The sequence below is a fragment of the Pan troglodytes genome, chromosome 7 (genome assembly GCF_028858775.2).
Source record: "Pan troglodytes isolate AG18354 chromosome 7, NHGRI_mPanTro3-v2.0_pri, whole genome shotgun sequence".
NCBI classification, from domain to species: Eukaryota; Metazoa; Chordata; class Mammalia; order Primates; family Hominidae; genus Pan; species Pan troglodytes.
The window spans coordinates 24,547,316-24,567,732 of NC_072405.2; the positions used below are offsets into that span (position 1 = coordinate 24,547,316).

The following is a 20,417-nucleotide window of genomic DNA, read 5'->3' on the forward strand; positions in this document are numbered from 1 at the left end:
ACCGGTGCTCAGTATTTGTAAAATGACTAAATTAATGAATTCCTTGATAGCAAGTGGTTTTACGAACAATCTATGGAATTGCATGTTTAAGAATGAGCAGTATTTTTAAGTGTATCAAGCCTATCTCTATATATATTGCATAAGTACCAGGACATCTTTGGTAATGTGGAGAAGTCATTTGAGCAATGCCAATTAACTCTCCTGTTGGCAAAAATATACAAAAGAAAATAAAAACGAAAAACAAGAAGAACATGACCAAAATACAACAGCAATGTACAAGACCTATGAGTCAGAGGGAGCAGCATGTGAATTTTTAAGTGACTATTACACATCTCTGAAATTATGAATCTGCTATCTATGTGTCCCTGGGGATAAAACAACTTCTCTGTTAATGATGATTAAAATAGAAAGCATAATTTATCTCATTAAAATTTATTTAGCAATCATTCAGCCACTAATATTTTTCAGGGCCTGTAAAAAGATGACTAAAACCCAGTCACTATAGTCCGCATCTAGCTAAGGTTAGTGACACCTCCAGACCCGGTCACCAGGGGCTCCCCTCCTGTGTCCCAAGCCTTATAAAGTTCACAAGCTTTGAAACATAAGGACTTTAAAAGATGGTCTTGTGAGAAAGTTATGGAACCATTTAGCAACCTATTGAACCAAAAGAAAATACCGGAGAGCAGAAGTGTACCTCCCCCAGCAGTAGGATGGGGGGGACTGGGTGAGGAAAATGAAGATGAGTGGGGAGGTGTTAAGAGTGGCCAGAGAGAGGATGACGATGTCTTTTAAATCCAACCACCCCAAATTCCCCAGTGCAGGTATCTAAGCTGGCCATCTCCCAAGGTCATCCTGTTTCTGCCCTCCCCTCAGGCCAGGTGGCAGTTGTTTGGGAGGCATTTAGAATTGCCTGGAAAACCTGCTTAAAAAGGGAAGTTGGAAGGATGGAAAAAGACCTGGCTCTCAGCCCCACCTCCTGGTTCAGGCAGTTCTCACCCTAGGCCCAGGCCACCTTTATTCTACTCTGCCCCAGCCAACAATGGGTACCCTTGAGGCTCACAGACTGCAGGGCTGGAGGGAGATGAGAGGTGGTAGAAGTTGCACTTTTAGCTTTAGCCTGAGCAGGATGAGGGTGATGCTGGTGGAGCTGTCTGCAGAGCCTCGGGCTGAACCTACTCTGGGCATGAGACATAATTTAGAACTTTAAATATTTCAAGTGTAAATATATGAATATCTTTCTTTGCACTCATAAACATTCAATGAGCCTACTAAGGCGACTGCAGAAAAATGATCTTAATAAAACGTAATCAGATGAAACTGCATAAAAAAGCTGCACAGGGTGCAGAATATGTCAAAAGTGATGGTGAATCACAGCTGCCCCGCTTAATAGAGCTTTTAACTTTTGGAACGCACATTGCCTTTCTGGGTGTCCATTTCTTTCACTGTATGGTGGTAGAAACAATATCTGCTTCACACAGTGTGGGGCTGAGGATTGCTATCACAAGGCTGATACCATGTATTAGTCTGTTTTCATGCTGCTGATAAAGACATACCCGAGACTGGGCAATTTACAAAAGAAAGAGATTTATTGGACTTACTGTTCCACATGGCTGGTGAGGCCTCACAATCATGGCAGAAGGCAAAGAGGAGCAAGTCACATCTTACGTGGATGGCAGCAGGCAAAGAGAGGGCTTCTGCAGAGAAATTACCATTTTTCAAACCATCAGATCTCATGAGACCCATTCACTGTCACAAGAACAGCAGGGGAAAGATCCGCCCCCATGATTCAGTCATCTCCCACCCGGTCCCTCCTACAACATGTAGGAATTATGGCAGCTACAGGATGAGATTTGGGTGGGGACACAGAACCAAACCCTATCATACCACTAGCCCAGATACTGTGCTTGGTGCGTATGACTATGGACACTAGTGCCACCTCCCCTAATATTGGTGCTATGGGAAATGATGGGAGAGAAGTTCATTTTTCCCTGGGGTCTGAAGTCATGGAAGTCTTCAAAGAAAAGAGGTCACTTAATGTTGTCTTAAAAAGCTTTAGAAGAGAAATAAAATGAGCAAAACTCTGAAGTATGCAAAATGCATGTGATTAAACTTAGGGTTGATTGCGGGGCTAGTGTGGAAGTTAAAAGAATCACTGGTGTGTGAAATGACATTTTTATAACATATAACATTAAGATAATACCACGTGGGCAACTAGATATTATTAAAACTTGTAAAATAATAGTAATAATTTAACTGAGAAATTGTTTTAGAAAGATAATTTCCACCTCAGGTGGACTTCTCCAAAAATAATTGTCTAGAATCAATCATTTTCCGAATGGTGAAACCATCACAGCACCTACATCAGAGTCCCTAAAAGGTGCCTTCCCGGCCAGGCGCGGTGGCTCACGCCTGTAATCCCGGCACTCTGGGATGCCGAGGTGGGCGGATCACGAGGTCAGGAGATCGAGATCATCCTGGCTAACACGGTGAAACCCCGTCTCTACAAAAAATACAAAAAATTAGCCAGGCGTGGTGGCGGGCGCCTGTAGTCCCAGCTACTCGGGAGGCTGAGGCAGCAGAATGGTGTGAACCCGGGAGGCGGAACTTGCAGCGAGCCGAGATCGCGCCACTGCACTCCAGGCTGGGCGACAGAGCGAGGCTCCGTCTCAAAAAAAAAAACAAAACAAAAAGGTGCCTTCCTAAGAGAAAAAATAATGATGCCAATGGGTTGAAGTGGGAGTGGAACAATTATGTCCAGGTAAAACCCAAGAGTTATTTGTAGGATGTACAGCTGAGTGCGATATTTACATTTGGTTCCTTTGGTTTACAATTATGGTCACAGTTAATTTCCATATAATTTGGGTTTTAGACCTGATACCAATAAGTTTTCTATTTTAGACTCTTTACAACAGTAAAATTAAAATATTAGAAACTCAAAAGCAAGTAATTTTACTGTGATTGCAGTAGATATGTAAACAGCAAAATATCCAAAATTGCCAAGAACACATGTGTGGTTTGGTTCCTAGAGCATTTCAGTTGGATTGGATTTCAGAGATTTGTAAATACTCTAGATTTTAATGACAGCAGTTTTGTTGCCTTTTGCTCCTCTGGTGGAAGTAAGTTGCTTCCTATTTTATTTGCTTTTCCTTTTCAGATTCCATTTTACATAGTTTAAGCCCTAGGTTTCGAGTATAGAAAGAAAGTAGCAAAGAGAGAGAGAGGGAAGAAAGAATACTTAGGACTTCAGTGCTTAAGTGTTACAACCCACTGGTTTTGAATAATTTATTGTCTATAATATAAGACCCTTGGCTGTTTTCTAAGCACTGGATGCCAAACAGCAGATACGAATAACAAAATCCAACTCATTTTTATCACAACTTTATTGCCCCTCTGTGGCACTTTTCTTGGCATTTTATTGCTTTTCCACTTTTGTCCAAGCTAATAAAAGGGTCTGATACTTCTTTCCTAGCTAAACAGTCCAGCAGCAACTGTGGGGACAATAAAAAAGATGATTTATCATGCATTTGGATAATTTCTTGAAGCAGGTTTAGAATTGTCTCATAAGTCTCAAGCTAATGTGAAATAACATAATTCATACAATCTTAACACTGGAGTCGAATTGAGATAGAAGTCTAGCACAAAAGTACCCTGTTAGATCCAGGTGGAGTGATGCCTAAATCATTCTAAAGAAAATTATTCTCTATCTTTTGCAAAATAAAATGAAAGGAAAATATTTTAGAAAGTTTTGCCAATATGTGAACAGATATTAGAAAGACAAGAAAATGTACTATCCGACATAGGAAATATTTTTTCTGGGACAACATGATAAGTCATGGTAAATCCTAACAAAACAGTACTTGCCATTCTAACTGATATGCATTTACAAAAATGTAACTATAGTTCTCCTTTCCCCTCTTGTGCCCATATAGTTCCTTCTGCACATATCATTTTCCTACTTAAAATTCCTCAGTGGCATCTTATTGTAATTGGAATTTATATCCAATATTCAAGCACGTCTATAAAACCTACGTGATCCATTTTGTTTGTGCTTTCCTTACCTTGACTGTTGTCGCTAAGACTGTTCTAGCTATTGTGGCCTTTTTCTGTTCCTTGAATTAGTCAAGCTGATATTTGCCACAGTTCTTTGTATTATTTCTGTGTGAATTACAGTTCTTCCAGGACTTTGCATGGCCCCTTTCTTTTTCTTATTTAAGACCCTCTCAAATATGAGGACTCTCTGACCACCCAGAAGCCTTCCTGCCCCCTCAGTTCTCAGGCTCTTTCTATCCCATTGCTTTGTTTACTTTTTTTTGGTCATACTTAACATTAAATGAACTTTTCTCATTCATTTACTTGTTTGGATTAAAATATCCACTAAATTAGGGCCATTGTCTACATGGTCTTCTGCTGAATCACAGGCACCACTAATCTGAACCACCGCATCATGTTTACTTGCCAAAGAATGGCTACATTAGTGAGTGAGTGGGTGGATATTATATTGCTCTGCTCAGCAGGGTCTATAAAAACCTCTACACAAACTTAAAACTACAATGAAGTGATGGGAAAATGAAGATCATATTCAAATGTGGCAACCAATTTAATTTGTAAGCTCTAAAATACTAGAGTGAAAAACGAGGAATTTTAAGATGAGTGCATTCTACGAGCTAGTATTTTCTTTCATTCATTCGTTTACTTATACATACATAAAATGATATTTATTAAAAGTATACTAAAATGTTATAAAAGGAGGTGGACAAGAAGCATAGCTTTGAATTATTTCATACGCTGTGAAGTGTATTTCATACTTTATGAAATGTATTTCAAACTCTATGAAGTGTATTCCCTAAAATGGTAGCAGATAGTAATAAAAGATTTGCATAGATAAATGTAAAATTAAAACCTTATAAATGTGACAAAAAAGAGCTACAGGAAACTATGAGATTATATAACATGTGGAATTGATCTACACCATAATATAAATTAATATAATAGCAATCTATTAATATAATTTAATAGATTGCTAAAGACTTATTTTTTATTAAATATTGAGTAGATACACACTGATATTTGTAACATATAAAGAGAATGTGAGGTATGATAGTAATAAATATGTATATGCTCACTATTTAGGAAGTCTCCTATTGTGCTTCCCTAAAACCAATAAATTTTCTGTTCCCTTGAAGGGACCCCTATCATGAATTTGATGTTTACAATTTTGTTGCTTTAATTTATAATTCTGCAACATATATTTGTAACCTGAATGTTTCTGTTGTTTAGTTTGTGAAGTTTATTAATCACATCTAAATAGGAACTATTGTAAGACTTCTATGAGATTTGCTTTTCTTCCTCAATATTACATTCCTAAGAATCGTCTATATTGCTTCTTATAACTGTACTTCATTCATTGTGTGCTGATTGTTATTTCATTGTAGAAATTTGCCACCAATTAATTTATCCATTCTACTCTTAATGAGCATTTGGATTATTTCCAGTTTGGAACTATTATTCACAGAGGCAACTACAAACATTCCTGTATTTGAAGTGCAAACATTTCCTTACAGTATATAACTAAATATGGCTTGCAGAGTGATAGTATATGCCCATCTTCATATTTGTAAAATAATCCAGAATAGTTTTCTTAGGAGTTTTTTATTTTTATTCCTATCAACAGTGCACAGTTTTATATGTTGTTTTTTACATGTTTGGAATGCTTGATGGTGACAGATTTTAAAAATCAAAAATCAAAAGAAGTTCTTTGTTAAAAACACCATTTGGCTTCAATTTGCATTTTCTTGGGAGCTGCTCTTCTCAAGTCCGTGCCACTACAGCCTCTCTCATTTTGCAGTTGCTATCTTATTTAATGTAGTAGCATTTGACAGAGCTGATTTTTACCCTTTTTGAGACAATTCCTTCACAAGACACCATATCACCTGGTTTTCCTCCTACCTTTCTGGTTATTCATATTGAGACACCTTTGCTATTTTACTAATCATGTGTCAGCCTTTACATTCAGTATAACTCTGATCTAAACTACTGACCTCTTTCCTTTTCTATCCACACTTACTCCCTAGGTATTCCATTTAATCTCATTACTTTAAATATCATCTAGAACCTGAGCATTCCTACATTTGTATCTCAAGTCCACATGTCCTCCTGAACTTCAGGACCATATATCCAATAATCATCTACAATAGTTGATATATCTACATGGATGTCTAACAGCATCTTCGATTTAACAGATATTCCCATTCCTTTCCAGAAACTGCTCTACTCTCTACTGTCCATCTCTTAATAATGGCAATTCAATTCTTTCTATTTCTGACGCTAAGAACTTTGTAGCCACCTTTGGCTCCCTCTTTCCCTTCAAAAGCCCCACTTATTCCATCAGCAAGTCCTGTAAGCTCTATCTTAAATTCACAATTCTAACACCCCTCACTAACCCAACAGGCACCACTCTGATCCCAGCCCAGTGTTCCCTCTCTTCATTTTTTAAAATAAGCTCCCGACTTCCGCTCTTGTCTCTCAAGAGTATTCATAACACCTCAGTCACACTAACTGTGTTAAAAGGTAAGTCTTTGCATGTCACTCCTCTACTCAAAATCCTCTAGTGTCTTCCTGTCTCAGAGTAAAAGGTAAATTCTCTACCACAGCCCACTAGAATGTGCGTGTTCTGCACCTCATTGTCTATCTGATCTGATTTTACTTTTCCTTCTATCCAGCCACAGTAGCTTCCTATCTGTTGGTAGAAAAATCAGACACATTCCCTCTTCAGGGTCTTTGTACATAAACTTTCCTCCATCTAAGATGCTCTTCACCAATACCCACAAGACAGTGCTCTTGTTTCCTTCAGGTCTTTACTCAAAAGCCACTTTCTCAGTGAGGCATTTCCCCAGTCTCCATTGGCATTTTTGATTGCTCCTCTTTGATTGTGGTGATAAATGCTATCAGGACAAACAAAACAGAATCAAAGAAGAACACTTGAAAATGCCAATGTAAATTGTTGCATCCATAGGCACGCTATCTATTTGCCCACCTCCATTTTACTCTGCAGTCAGTCTGACTTCTGTTTACACCACTCACATATAAAGGTTGCTGGTTAAGGTCACCAATGAGCTACATACAGACAATCCCCATTCTAGAGTTTCCAGCCTTATTCTATTGATAGTTTTAGAATATTTCACACAGTTTACCACTTCTAACACTTTCCTTGGCTTCTGTGACACTATATTCTCCATGCTTCCAATCAACAATTCTGGCCTACATTTCTTAGTTTCCTTTGCCATTTTATTTCTTACCTGATGTATCAATTTTCCGGTTTCTCAAGCATCTTTCATGATTTTCTTTGTATAAACCCTCTGCAGGTTATATATCACACATTTCAATTGCGTGAAATTCCATCTATATGATAAAACGTACACTTACATCTGTAGGCAATGAACTCCTCAGGAATGGCAAGAGCAAAATGCCCTTGGGCTCTCCTGGTTTTTACAGCACCATATGTATTTCATCTTTCCATGGTAGTTGCCATTATTCTGCAATATCACAGGTGATTGAAAGATATGTTAACTTGGTTGGAGGCACCAAATTCCCTAGGGAAAAAAATTAAGCTATATTATTTTCTCAGTTGTGCCTTTTAGTCTTATAGAGAGTAACAAGAAATTCTGTGTGTTGAGTCAAAGACATTATGACAAATGTCCAACGGGAATATAAATATACACCTGAAAACCTGTCTCTGAGTTTTGACACTGGAAGACTATTTGAGACAAGATATTGTATGACCATTCTGTATCATGGATGTTGTTTTAAAAGAGCATAAACTTATTCAGAGGTGGTCTTCCATTTTTTCACTAACTCAATACTATGTGATGGATGACTACAAACAATATATTTTTTAATTTCCTTAATATTCTAAGAGGCATTACATATTTATTTTACCATCAGATAGATTCAACTTATATGCTATTTACTTCCATCCCTTAGAGAAATATATCATGTATTTTTATTAAGCTGTTTATTTTACCAAGACACAATGTATGTTGCAAAACTAATATCTTCAGAAGTTTGGAAAATTAAAGAGGAAAGAGGATTCCAAAAATCTCTAGAGAAGCTTGTAAATAATTGACTTTCTCTTAGATAATTTTCAATGGGTCTTCCTTTTCATTTTTTTTTTTGTTTTTTTCCCCAACATGGAACTGCAAAAAAAAAAAAACTCAGAAAAATAGAAAAAACTAAAATTAGTATGTATATTATTGTACATGAAATCAATATGACATTCTCATTAAATTTAAGTTTAATTTTCCCAAATAGGTACATTAGAAATCTAGACACCTTCCTTCATTCTTGCCTTATATATGCTATTTCATCTATCTTGATTGAAGCAGAGCATAATCTAAACAAAAGTTCAAGTATTTCTCTGCTTCAAGAAGAAACAGGCAACTTGTAATTTCCTGAGTAGACAATGGGGTTTATGTGAACTATAAACTGACACTGTGGTATTATGACAGTTGTCAGCACAGTTAGCTTAGACACTTTTGGAAACCTAATTCTAATGGAAGGTGGGCCAGTGGAAAGTGGCCAATATAGAAATGTTGCTTTATAGTGATCATTGCAGAACCCATTTCTGTTAGTCCACAGTGTACTGTTAAGTTTTCCACAATATTAGCCACAGGAACATGGATGGATAGAGCATAGAAAAAGATGACCAGGCAAGGAAATGCATAAAGAAATTAGTCTTTTTCAGTGCAGTCATTCATCTAGGGCTCAATGGTCCACAGGGGTCTCGGTCTTCTGCATTTAAGCCAATAGGTGTGGTATTATAAATGGATTTTGCTGCCTAACGAATGGAAACAGAATACTCTTCATTTGTCCTCATGCTTAAACACAGATAGGTATTAGAAACATCTCCAATGAGCTTGGCCTGCCTCCTCCAAAAGATACATAAAATAGGAAACAAACTATAAGCCAAACCTGGATTTGGTGGTGGTGAGAAACAAGGAAGGTGGAGAATAAAGTTTGCCTGACAGCAAATGCTTCTTATGATGTTCCAATTCAAAACTGAACCTTGGGCCAGTGGAGCAAGGTATGGGAACTAAACTTGAGAGTTTACATCATGCTATGACTTGAAGAAGGATAAAGAGCTGCCGTTTTCTTCCTTCAAACATGCTGACTTGAAGTACCCCAACCTCTAGCAAGAGTGGACATGCAACTTTTCTGGAAACAACATGCCCAATATAGCAACTCAAGAGCACATAGATGGAGAATCAGCAGATATGAGTTCACAAGTATCACCAAAAACATGGCAGGCAAGTCACAAGACTGAACATTAGCACAAACAATAAACAGCTGAGCAGGCCCACAAAGAAATTTTGGGGATCAAACTGTTAGCTAGACACTGGAGAATTGCAATATAGAATAATTATGCATAACATGATTAAAGAAATGTGAGGTAGCATTTAGAAATTATCAAGAAAGAACAGACCAGGCAGATATAGATATAGATATACATATAGATATAGATATAGATATAGATACATAGATATATATAAAATATATAACTAAAAAATATATAAATATATATACACACACATATGTATACATATATGTGTATATGTATACATACATACATATATACACATATATGTTAGTATATGTATACATACATATATATACACACATATGTTAGTATATGTATACATACATATATATACACACCCACATATATGTGTGTATATGAATATATATGTATACATATATAAAATAGAACTTCCAGGCCGGGTGCGGTAGCACTTTGGGAGGCCAAGGTAGGTGGATTGCCTGAGCTCAGGAGTTTGAGATCAGCCTGGGCAACACGGTAAACCTCCGTCTCTATTAAAAATACAAAAAGTTAGCCGGGCGTGGTGGCGTGTGCCTGCAGTCCCAGCTACTTGGAAGGCTGAGGGAGGAGAATTGCTTGAACCCGGGAGCTGGAGGCTGCAGCGAACTGAGATCGCGCCATTGCACTCCAGCCTGGGTGACAGAGTGAGTCTCCAACTCAAAAACAAACAACAACAACAAAAAAATAGAACTTCCAAAAATGAAAAGTATAATTGTTTAAGAATTTTTAAAAAGCCTCAGTGGGAAGATTAAACAGAAGATGAAACTGAAGAGAGAATTATTGAACGTAAAGTTGTATCTGAAGAAATTAAGCAGAATGCAGTATGGGGGCAGAGTGAGAAAAAAGAGGAAACCAGGTCATGATTACTTAAAATGTCTAATATCCATCATATTGGAGTTTCAGAAGAAAGAGGCAATATTTAAACAGAAAATGATGGTTCAAAACCATTGAAATTTCTCTTGATATTGTTTAGACTAATTTCATTTGGGAATCTAAAATATGAACCTACTGAGTTAAACACAAAAAGGCAATGGAAAAATTATTCATCAATTTAAGGATGGCAGTATTTTTCTCAGAAAATTACTTGCCCACAGTATGAAGATTATTAATATGTAAGTAGTTTTTAAAAATAAACAGTGGTTAGCAAGGAAGATCACTGTGAATGTTTTAATTAATATTACTATATTATTTTTAATAGAAATAATTCTGGAGGAATTACTGTCTAGCATTTCATTGCTGGTACTCTAAAGAAAAGGCATCTATCACAGTCAAATTGTTGGAATGATTTTTTTGTCCATTAGAGAGCACTACACTTACTCATTAAAAATGTTCTCTATTCTTATGATCTCTCTTTGTGGTATTCTACTTTTTTATTCCACATAAACAGACATTTGGTTCAATATTATTTACCAAAGTGTTTGATGCTGTCAGCAGAACTGGGATTTATAAGGAAACGTGAAGCTCCTCTACATTCTAATACAACTTAAAGTTATTCTCCATTCAAATTCACTCACATGTGGTTCATTCTTTGTTTCCAACAAAATAAATCAGAATGGTAGAGACTCAGATTATTTCAGTCATGCACTTTTCTAAAATAAAGATATTTTAGATCCTAAATAATTTAAGCCCTGCTGATGACTGATAATTATGCAAAGTTTTCAACAGTCTTTTAACCTTTCTTGTAAGGTGACAATTGTTGCTGATATGACCAGTGTAACATTTACTTAACGAGGCATTATCAAAATTACACACAATTCTCTAGATACAATGGGGTTAATTACAGTGAAAATAAGCCACATCATACGGGGAAATATAGAGCAAATACATTTTTTAGAAAAAAATCTGTACTTAAGCTTTAAGTCTTTATCATAGGCGCTCAAAAGTATCTACCAAACTAACAAATTAGTGAAAAGTAATTAGTAATTAATACCACTTAAAAAATATTACTTAGAGCAAATTATGATTAGTGTTTTTTAGATATCTCAAAGATAACTCTATCATTGTAGCTCTGACCTTTCAACTAAATGAGCAAAATACCCAACAATTACTAAATGTTTATTATTTACTATGTACCAGGAAATATTATAAACATATTAAATATATGAATTCTTTTGTCTTTTACAAACCCATGAAGAAAATATTACCATTATATGCACCTTAAAAAAAGAAAATTGTGATGTAGTGAAGTGAAATATTTGGTTCCATTAGTAATTTTTTATTTGTATTTCTAACAACTCTAAAAGGTCACTTACCAGTCTTCCATAGTTTTGACTCACATGCTTATCCATTTTTATAACTCCAAGAAAGATACTTATGTGTTCTAATTATGAATTTCCTCATCATACCTCTCTCACTTTTTATATTTTTTCATAAGGAAGATTATGGTATGAGCTGATTCTGGTAATGCCTTAGTTCAGTGCCTTCCCCCTAAAAAGCAATTGCTCCATTGGTGTCTGTGATGTTGATGATAATGAGGATGATGATGGCAAAAATCAGGATAACACAGAAGTGTTTTTTAAGCCCTAAGTAAGGCTATATATATATATATATATATATATATTTTTTTTTTTTTTTTTTTTTTTTTTTTTTCGAGGCCTGGTCTCACTCTGTCACTCAGCCCGGAGTGCAGTGGCGTGATCTTTGCAGCTTTGACCTCCTGGGCTAAAGCAATGCTCCTGACTCAGCCTCCCAAGTAGCTGGGAGTACAAGCATGTATCACCAAGACCAGCTAATTTTTTATTCTTTTGTAGAAATAGGATCTAGCTGTGTTGCCCAAGTTGGTCTCAAACTCCTGGTTTCAAGCAATCCTGATGCCTTGGCTTCCCAAAGCACTGGGATTACAGGCATGAGCCACCATGCCTGGCCACAGTTCTAATAAGTTTTAAGCTTCAGGTAGACTCTCTACAAATGAATTCCCAGAATTCTATTAGCAGTGAGTCACCTTTTTATTCCCTTGAGTACACAATGTGTGCTAATGTGTGCAGGATGGGTGAGTAAAGAATACATAAACAGCTGCCATACTGCAGGTAAAATAAAATTACTTTAGACAGGGTAGCCAAAAGAAGCCCCAGAATGCTACAAGGCAAGACACATTGTCAGCTTTCATAAGAACCCAAATTTAATGGATGCAAAGAAGCTGGGGCCAAACAGTAGCAGGAAGAACAACATGGCCCATAACCACTAGAGAACTCCATGGTTCACTGTAGGTAAATCTTGGAGAGGAAGAGAAGGGTGACTGTCATTATGAGTTTAGAGACAAAGTAAAATCAGTTGTCATTTGTATGCAACTGGACACAACTGCCTGTCATCTTTGTGGGCCTTTTAAATTCTCCCTGCACATACTGATAGCAACACTATCTGTAGGATGCTATCTGAAAATGAAGGACAATGGTATGTATATCAGTCCTTCTATGTTTATGCCATCGTTTAGGACTTTTTTTCAAAAATTATTAAACTCACCAATATTCTTCAAGTGCTGAAAAGATAAGGGAAGCCACAGTAGCCTATACGACACTGGAAAGATAAGACTATTCTTGATTATATAACAGAGTGTAATGACAGACAAGAGACTTAACTGTTTAAGGAAGAATATAAATTACATTTGCAACTATAATAAGATTGTGGTCACATTCATACCATAGTAAAAGATGACATCTCACTTTGCCCAAAGTTTTCGTTGTGCTTGTGAACAGTTGTTAAAATCAACTTATTTCTATGCAAATGTACAATTGCATTCTGACAGGGACTGTTTCTCCTTGAACTGGGAAATAACATCCTTGCTAAATTTAAGGCCCCACAATGAGAGAAGACTAAAATGCAAATGATTATGACTGAGGAGAGGTGATCGACTCTGCCTTAATTTTCAAAGCATCAAAGGAAAAGACATGCCCAGCTATAGAGGAATCCCTAAATCATGCTGATAGTTCAGTCACCAGTAGTAGTACACATACATCCAATGTCATCCATTTGTTCTGTGGCAAATTTTATAAGAGAGAAGACAAAATTAAATGATGTGGATAATGTGACAATAATGCCTATTCATTTTTTATGAGTTTTTCCCTTCAGTGGGAAAGGTCTTCATTTATATGACACAGAAGGTCCCTGTTTTCCTCTGACTGCAGGGTCTGCCCCATTCGCTGCTCAAGGGCTTTTAACTCCTGATTAATTGGCAATTGGACAAAATTATACTTTTAATTGTACTCTAGGCTCTCTATATCAATTTAAGATGAATTGCCTTCAAAACAAACAGAACATTAGTTGAAAGTAACACACAAAAAAGTGCTTTATGTTATATAAAAGCTCTTTTTCTCTGTAAATGTAACAACTGTATTAACAATAAAAAGGAAACACAAGGACTGTAACAAATTGTCCTGCAATGGTCTATTCAAAATTCCACCGAAAGCCAGATGAAGATGTCTGTAGTTTCAGGCCCCGGGAGGCATTGGCATGTTTCATGATGACACTTGCCAGCAGCTCATCGTTTGTGCTGAGGAAGTGGTGGCCTCTCATCAAGCCAAAGGAATTTGTTGCCTTTTTGGCTTTTCAGTTCTCCACCCTCTGGTCATGCATCTCTCTTTTACCAAAATTGATATAGTAACAAATCTTCACATTTTATAAAAGCCTCAGACTAACAAAACTAGAAATAAATATCCTAAGATTTTCTTGATTACCAAGGATTGCTTAAAATTTATTGAATACACTTGAATGGAAACGCACATGATTAAAGCATTTTTAAAATTAGGAAGTAGTTAGGTATTAACAATTCATTCATGCATTCACACATAATTCTGAAGTTATATTTTATTTATTTTACAAAAATTGTAGGGGCAAATGATGATGATCTTCTGATTTGAGGTATGTATGTAACCATGGGCAAATAAATATCCATACTTTAACTATTAATTTTTAAGATGAATATATTTAAATCATCACAACGTCTCTCTCCAGTTCTACGAAAACCAGCTCTGTGCTATTGTTCTTCTCATTTTTTTAAAAAAAATACAGCCAAATACATAAGCCAAAGTGATGAGTTAGAAACGCTAAGCCTAATGATTCTATTCATGATAGTAAGATAATTAAACAATTTAAAAATTAATGCTAAACTTGCAAGAAATATTTTGGAAAAAATATGGAAAGATAAAACTCTTCGAGTAGAGATTGCATTATTAGAGATGTATCCCATGTGCTTAAATGAGATTAAATATTCCCAAGATGCCAATACATGTAATGTTTTTTAAATCAGATTAGAAATGAGATGTTTTGTGTGTTTTGTTTTCATTAAGCCTTTACGACATTATCATACAGTTATCTAGCGTAACTATAAACTATTCAAAAATACTCTTAAAAAATAATGAGAAAAGACTTTACTTACTTGATATTATTTGCTCAGAAATAGACAAGAAATACAATGGTTTAAAACAGAAATTTAGAAACTATTTGAGGAAGAATTTGGTATATGATACAAGACACATAAAATCACTGGGGAAAAGAATGAATGCTTTATAAATGGCATTGTAATAGTTGGCTAACCAGTACCTTAACTAGGTAACTACAAATAAAATATATTTTCTAAAATATTATATAATTCTGTCAATTTTACTTTGCAATATTTTTATAAATCTAAGCAATCTCTTTTAATAGTTCATTGAATCTTGAATGCTCTAGCCTTTAACCATAGATCTTTTTCTGGGTATTTATTTTTTACATAGCTAAAGCTTCAATTTCAGAAAAACCTATATAAAGGACTGCTACACAGAAAAAAGAAAAATATCTGTTTATAATTTAAATTTAAATCTATAATGTATTCTCTGTTTAAACACACTAGCCACATAGAGTTCTATCTTTTTAATTTGTTTATTTAATACTGTTTTGCTTTTTCTTAGAAAATTTTATTATTCTATAGTTAAATCTACATGCAAGAATGTCTTTTAAAAAATCATGAGTTAATTCCTCAATATTTTCACATTTTCACAAAAAAATGTATTCACTGAGATGACAAATATTTTTCAGATATTCTAATTACAATGTTGTTTTGTTCAATGATATATTTTAGATTCTTTTTTTTTTTTTTTTTTTTTTTTTTTTGCACAAGATGTTTGGTTTGAATTATGTCTGTAAACCAAAAACTATCTGAGGCAGGCCTCAGTCAATTTAGAAGTTTATTTTGTCAAGGTTAAGGACATTCCTGGAATTAAAAAACACAGATTCACAGAAACAGTCTGTCATCTGTGCCTTTCTCCAAAGATAATTTTCAGAGGTTCAATATTTGAAGGGAAAAAACAGGCTAGAGAGGAAAGCTGGGGGTGGATAGGGTTACACACAAGTTGCAAGAGAAAATGAGCAGGTAAAGGAATAGTCATTTATGCATTCCTCTCCCGCTCAGTAAATCTACACTTTACATAAGACAGAAGTGAACACAGAGTGGAGATATTTAATATTTTATCTGTAGCTATCTGCTTAAGGAACAAAAGAAAAGGCAGATTCTTTCATGACTCAGCTTTCAGCTTCATTTTTTCTTTTGGTAAAGTGAATTGGGGTCCTGAGTTTTATTTTCTCTTCACAATACTTGTTTACTGGATTCAAGCAGCTGTGGCTGATATTTGAGTTTTGTCATAAAAGTGAACTCAGTGGTTATACAAATAAATGATGACATTTCTAGAAAACTTTTTAAAAATGGGTGGAATCCAATCCCCCAAGCATGTAAACTAAACCCTGCTCAGTTTGCAGTTATATCTGGATACATTTTCCAGGACACATCATCAACTCACTGACTAGGTTCCAGTTCTATTTGGAGTTCTAGTTTTGATAACCAATAAGCTGAAAGGTTTTTTGCTTTTAGTCTTGGAAGATTCCCCTCAAATATTTGCAACTGAGATTTTGTCATGTCTGCAAATCTGACATTCCACGTACTCTAATCCTTTCCTTTTATCTTAGCCCAGAAGCTGGAGTTTTGCTATATATTATACTTAAAATAAAAGAAAAAGTCTCACCCTGATGTTCCCGCTTGCAGCAAATGCATTTTCACATAGCCCTTTGGGGTTCACTACATTCCTGTAAGGATACCTGGTTCTTCATTTTGGGGCTGCCTTCTATTGCTTTTCCTTGATTTGGTGGCACAACCTTTGGAGAACAGGTGACTTTCAGCATTCTGGTCAGAAAGGGAGAATGAGGATTTCAGAATAAGTCTTAATCAGGAATTCATTTCTTCAGTTGTAACCAACTCCAATGGGTTAAGTCATTAATTAATCGAATATGTGCTATAGCCAGGTCCCAAGTATCATGTTCTAAGTGTTGTAATAGTTTTTCCTTCGTGAAAAACAATACATCCAATTCTATTCAGGCTCTGCCAGTCTCTAGTGGATAATCCAGATGTAGGGTGTGGTGATTCCCAGACTGGCCTGCTATTATATTTAAAATGACCATCACTGGAGAGGCTTAAACATGACAACAAAAGTGCAAATGCAAGTAAATATGTCTTACTTCAATTAGAATGACATTCTACACTTTTAAAATGCAAAGTCATTTTACTTCAAATTCTGCCAGTAAGATGCAATGATCATGATTAAAGATTAAGACTGGATAAACATACTGTATCTGAATCTTCAGAAGTACATCTACGTGAGCAACAGAGACAAACACTGGAAAGATCTAAGCCTTTTCTAAGGGAGAAGAAACTTTGGCAGTAAGATTTGGGGTACTTACAGCCCCAATAGCAAGACTATCTCTTGTATAGAGACACACATAGGGTATAATCCACTTTGACTATGGCCTGTCCTGCTGGTCATGTCATTCTGATTGTTAACTAGGGAATCTGTTTAATGAGATGCCGTTTATCACTTGATAAATTTAATGTCCCTTGTTCTGAATCTGTTTCACCAAGGGATTTCTATAACCTTCTGGTATAGAGAAAATGTACTGCTCATGCTGACTCAATTATTTCGATCTTTGTGATGATTGCATTTGTCATTATGAATTAGTGAAATGGCTTTAGGCTGTTCAACAAATCAACTATGTTAGTCCTAACTATTGCAAATCATTGCATTGCTCTGTGCCTTATTTTCTACTCCTTTAAAAAGGTAACTACTAGTGGTATCTTCTTCCTACAAATGTGGTAAAGATTAAATGAAACCATTTGCTGTCACAAGGTTTTCAAAATTTTGTACTCCAAGACAGAAATAAGCCTTGTTAGTGAAGACTTCTATAAATGTGTATTGCTTAATCCCTCTAGGCATTGGATTCCTGTCTGCAATATTCAGGTATGATCCATCATGTCTATCAATATTGAATAATAATATTTCAAAGCTTTGCAATTACCATAACAAGAGAAACAAGACTGAATATATGTTTTTTATAGTCTATACAACACAGTGATAACTCTCTCCAATAATGTTAGTTTACTTCTTTTCCAGTCATTACATTTGATTTTTTTCTTGTTTTACTGCATTTGTGAAGATCTCAGAGACAATGAATAGAAGAAATAAGAACATGCATTCTTGTATTATTCCCATTCTCCACAGGCAGCTTTCCGTATTTCATTTCAAATGTGTTATCTGCTGATGATTTTTTGTTGATATTATTATCTACTGTGTTAATAAAGCTATCATTTATTCCCAATTGAACCACGGACCCATTTTTGTTCTTTACAGATTTGGGCCAGATTATATATATACTTTTGTTCTTTACAGATTTGGGACAGATATAGGAAAATGCCTTTTTACCTAAATAAACTTATATTATCCATTAATAGGAGGTAAACAACAGTTTGTTTTACAGCCTGCCTCTATAAGGCATGGAATTAAACTTCTAAATTCACCAAAAAGTCTTGTCCATACCATGGTTGCCTTATAATTACTTTTGCCAAATAGCAAGTGAGCACAGGACACATTTTCAAAATATTTCATTTATGATATCATGCAATGTTTCACACATCAGTACTTTCCTTAAAATCTTAGACTTTTCAATAAAATGTTGAGGTATTTTGTGTTTATTAAAAAAAAAGGGATCAAAAACAGTTGTGCCCATTATATCTTCTGAAGATCTTCCCTACCAATAAGGACCCATATCTTCTATAGAGATGATGGTATTGGTATATAGAAAGAACTGAACTGCCGGGCTATTGGCATGCTCAGAGAGTAAGTTTCCCAAAAATAATCAGCTCTGAGGGTAAGACCTGTATAGAGGCATCTAAGAAGAATGATCTCTTGCTTTCAGGCAATGGTATTAGTTATTACTTTTATAAATACATTTTAAGTGACTTTTTAAAAAGGAGATAAAAACTGGTGTTATACGTACAGTAAGAGAAATCAAAACGAAGAATCCACCAATTGATAATGTTTTAGCCCTTATTCTTTCCTCCTAACTGAAAGCAATCAACGATATTGAAGAAAATAGTTATTATATTTTCAACAAGAGATGAGATAATTTGATCTAAATGTATTTAGAATGCATAGATTTTATTTTTTGCTTTAATTTGAAAATATCTAAGAACATTTGTAGTCATTGTTAATGATCTGGTTAATTATAGTTTTACTACCTGTATAACTGGTGATTAGAGGAATCTCAGCTTCTTAGATATAAAAGAAAAGGTTTTATTATTTCTCAGGCACTACATTTAAATGTACAATGTTGAAACTCACTTTGTTGTTGGGTAGTAGGTCTCTTAACAGCATATAGTTTCAATTTTGTAATTATTCCATAGTTTTATGTTCCTTAGCTTGAATTCTAGAAATCTCATATCATAAGCCTTATTGTTTCCCCTATACAGGCTGGATTTGTGACTCTAGGGGCTTGGAGCAGGAAGCTGGCCACGTTCTCACACTCCTCCTCCTCTAATACACGAGGGACATGGTCCAAGGGAACCAGAACTGAGAATGAGGACTCGACAGAAGGAATATGCTTGTGGCCAAGACACCCTTGCTCTATTAGAGAGCTGGAGGGGCAATTATACTGAATCCCAGCTGGAGTTGCCAACTCACCTGGAGACAGGCTTAGGGAGCCAGGAAGGAACCCTACTGTTTGTTATCAAAGGTGGTTGATTTAGAGACCCAGAGGTGGCAGCTGTGTGATTTGGCCTTTTGGTCTTTTTATTCCTTTTCATCTAGGAATAAAAAGTTTGGCAGATATTACTATATATTCCACTTATTTTGTCTTCAGCATATCTTACAAGCAACTAAATTACTCTCTATATAATATGTCTCATGAATCCTTTCCATATTCACATGGCAGTTTATTTACTTACCATCTATACATAATATTTTATTTCATCCTGGTTTGTTTTCCTGTTTTCTGTAGTAGAATTGCATTTTCTCAAATAACATAGAAAACTCATATTAGTGATATGAAGGCAAAAAGGAAGAGGATTGATATAAACCATAACTTAATATTTATCAAGTTCCAAACACTGTTAATAGGCACATTGTGTCTGCTAGCTCAGTTCTGTCTTGCCAGTAGGGACATAGGGGTATTCCCATTGTAGGGATGAAGCTTAATGATCAGAGAAGGTAGGTAATTTGTTCAACGTCATGCAGCTATGCTGTTGTGGAACCGGGATGAGATCCAAATCTCTCTGCATCATAGTCTCAACAAGCTGCTGCTTGAAACACTACTTACTGGATAGGAATTTGTGTGTGTCTGTGTTTTGTTTTTGTTTTGCCTAGAATAGCAAACAGTGATTAAGTAAGGGTAAAAACATCTCAGAATAATACAGTGTTGCTCCAGGTCCTTCAAAGAACATTTAATGTATAAATGTTTTATTGTATCCCATGAAAAGTAAAATAAACAATTCTCTTTCTCACCCTCTTCATAATGTTATTGTATAATTACATATATTTGGTTAGATTTATTTCTAGATATTTAGATTTTCTGATTACTCTTGTAAGTAGTGCTCCTTGAAAAAATTATATAAATATATAAGACAGATATATTTATTGTAAAAATAAATATGTATAGACATATATATAACAGCTCTTGGTTTCTGGCATATCCATGAGGTTTTTAATGAGAAATTTAAAATATCACTCTCTAATACCCTTTGCCATCTTCTAAG

The 20,417-nt window shown here is 35.3% G+C and overlaps 1 long non-coding RNA gene across 1 annotated transcript; it reads right to left on the reverse strand.

The window, feature by feature from the left end:
- Window positions 1–1,383: 1,383 nt before the first annotated feature.
- LOC107976248 (uncharacterized) lies at window positions 1,384–19,871 on the reverse strand. Its single transcript, XR_010159216.1, has 4 exons — window positions 19,348–19,871; window positions 16,363–16,520; window positions 7,423–7,589; window positions 1,384–1,694 (listed from the first exon to the last, which is right to left on the reverse strand). It is a non-coding gene; the product is annotated as an uncharacterized LOC107976248 (long non-coding RNA).
- Between the last annotated feature and the right edge of the window lie 546 nt (window positions 19,872–20,417).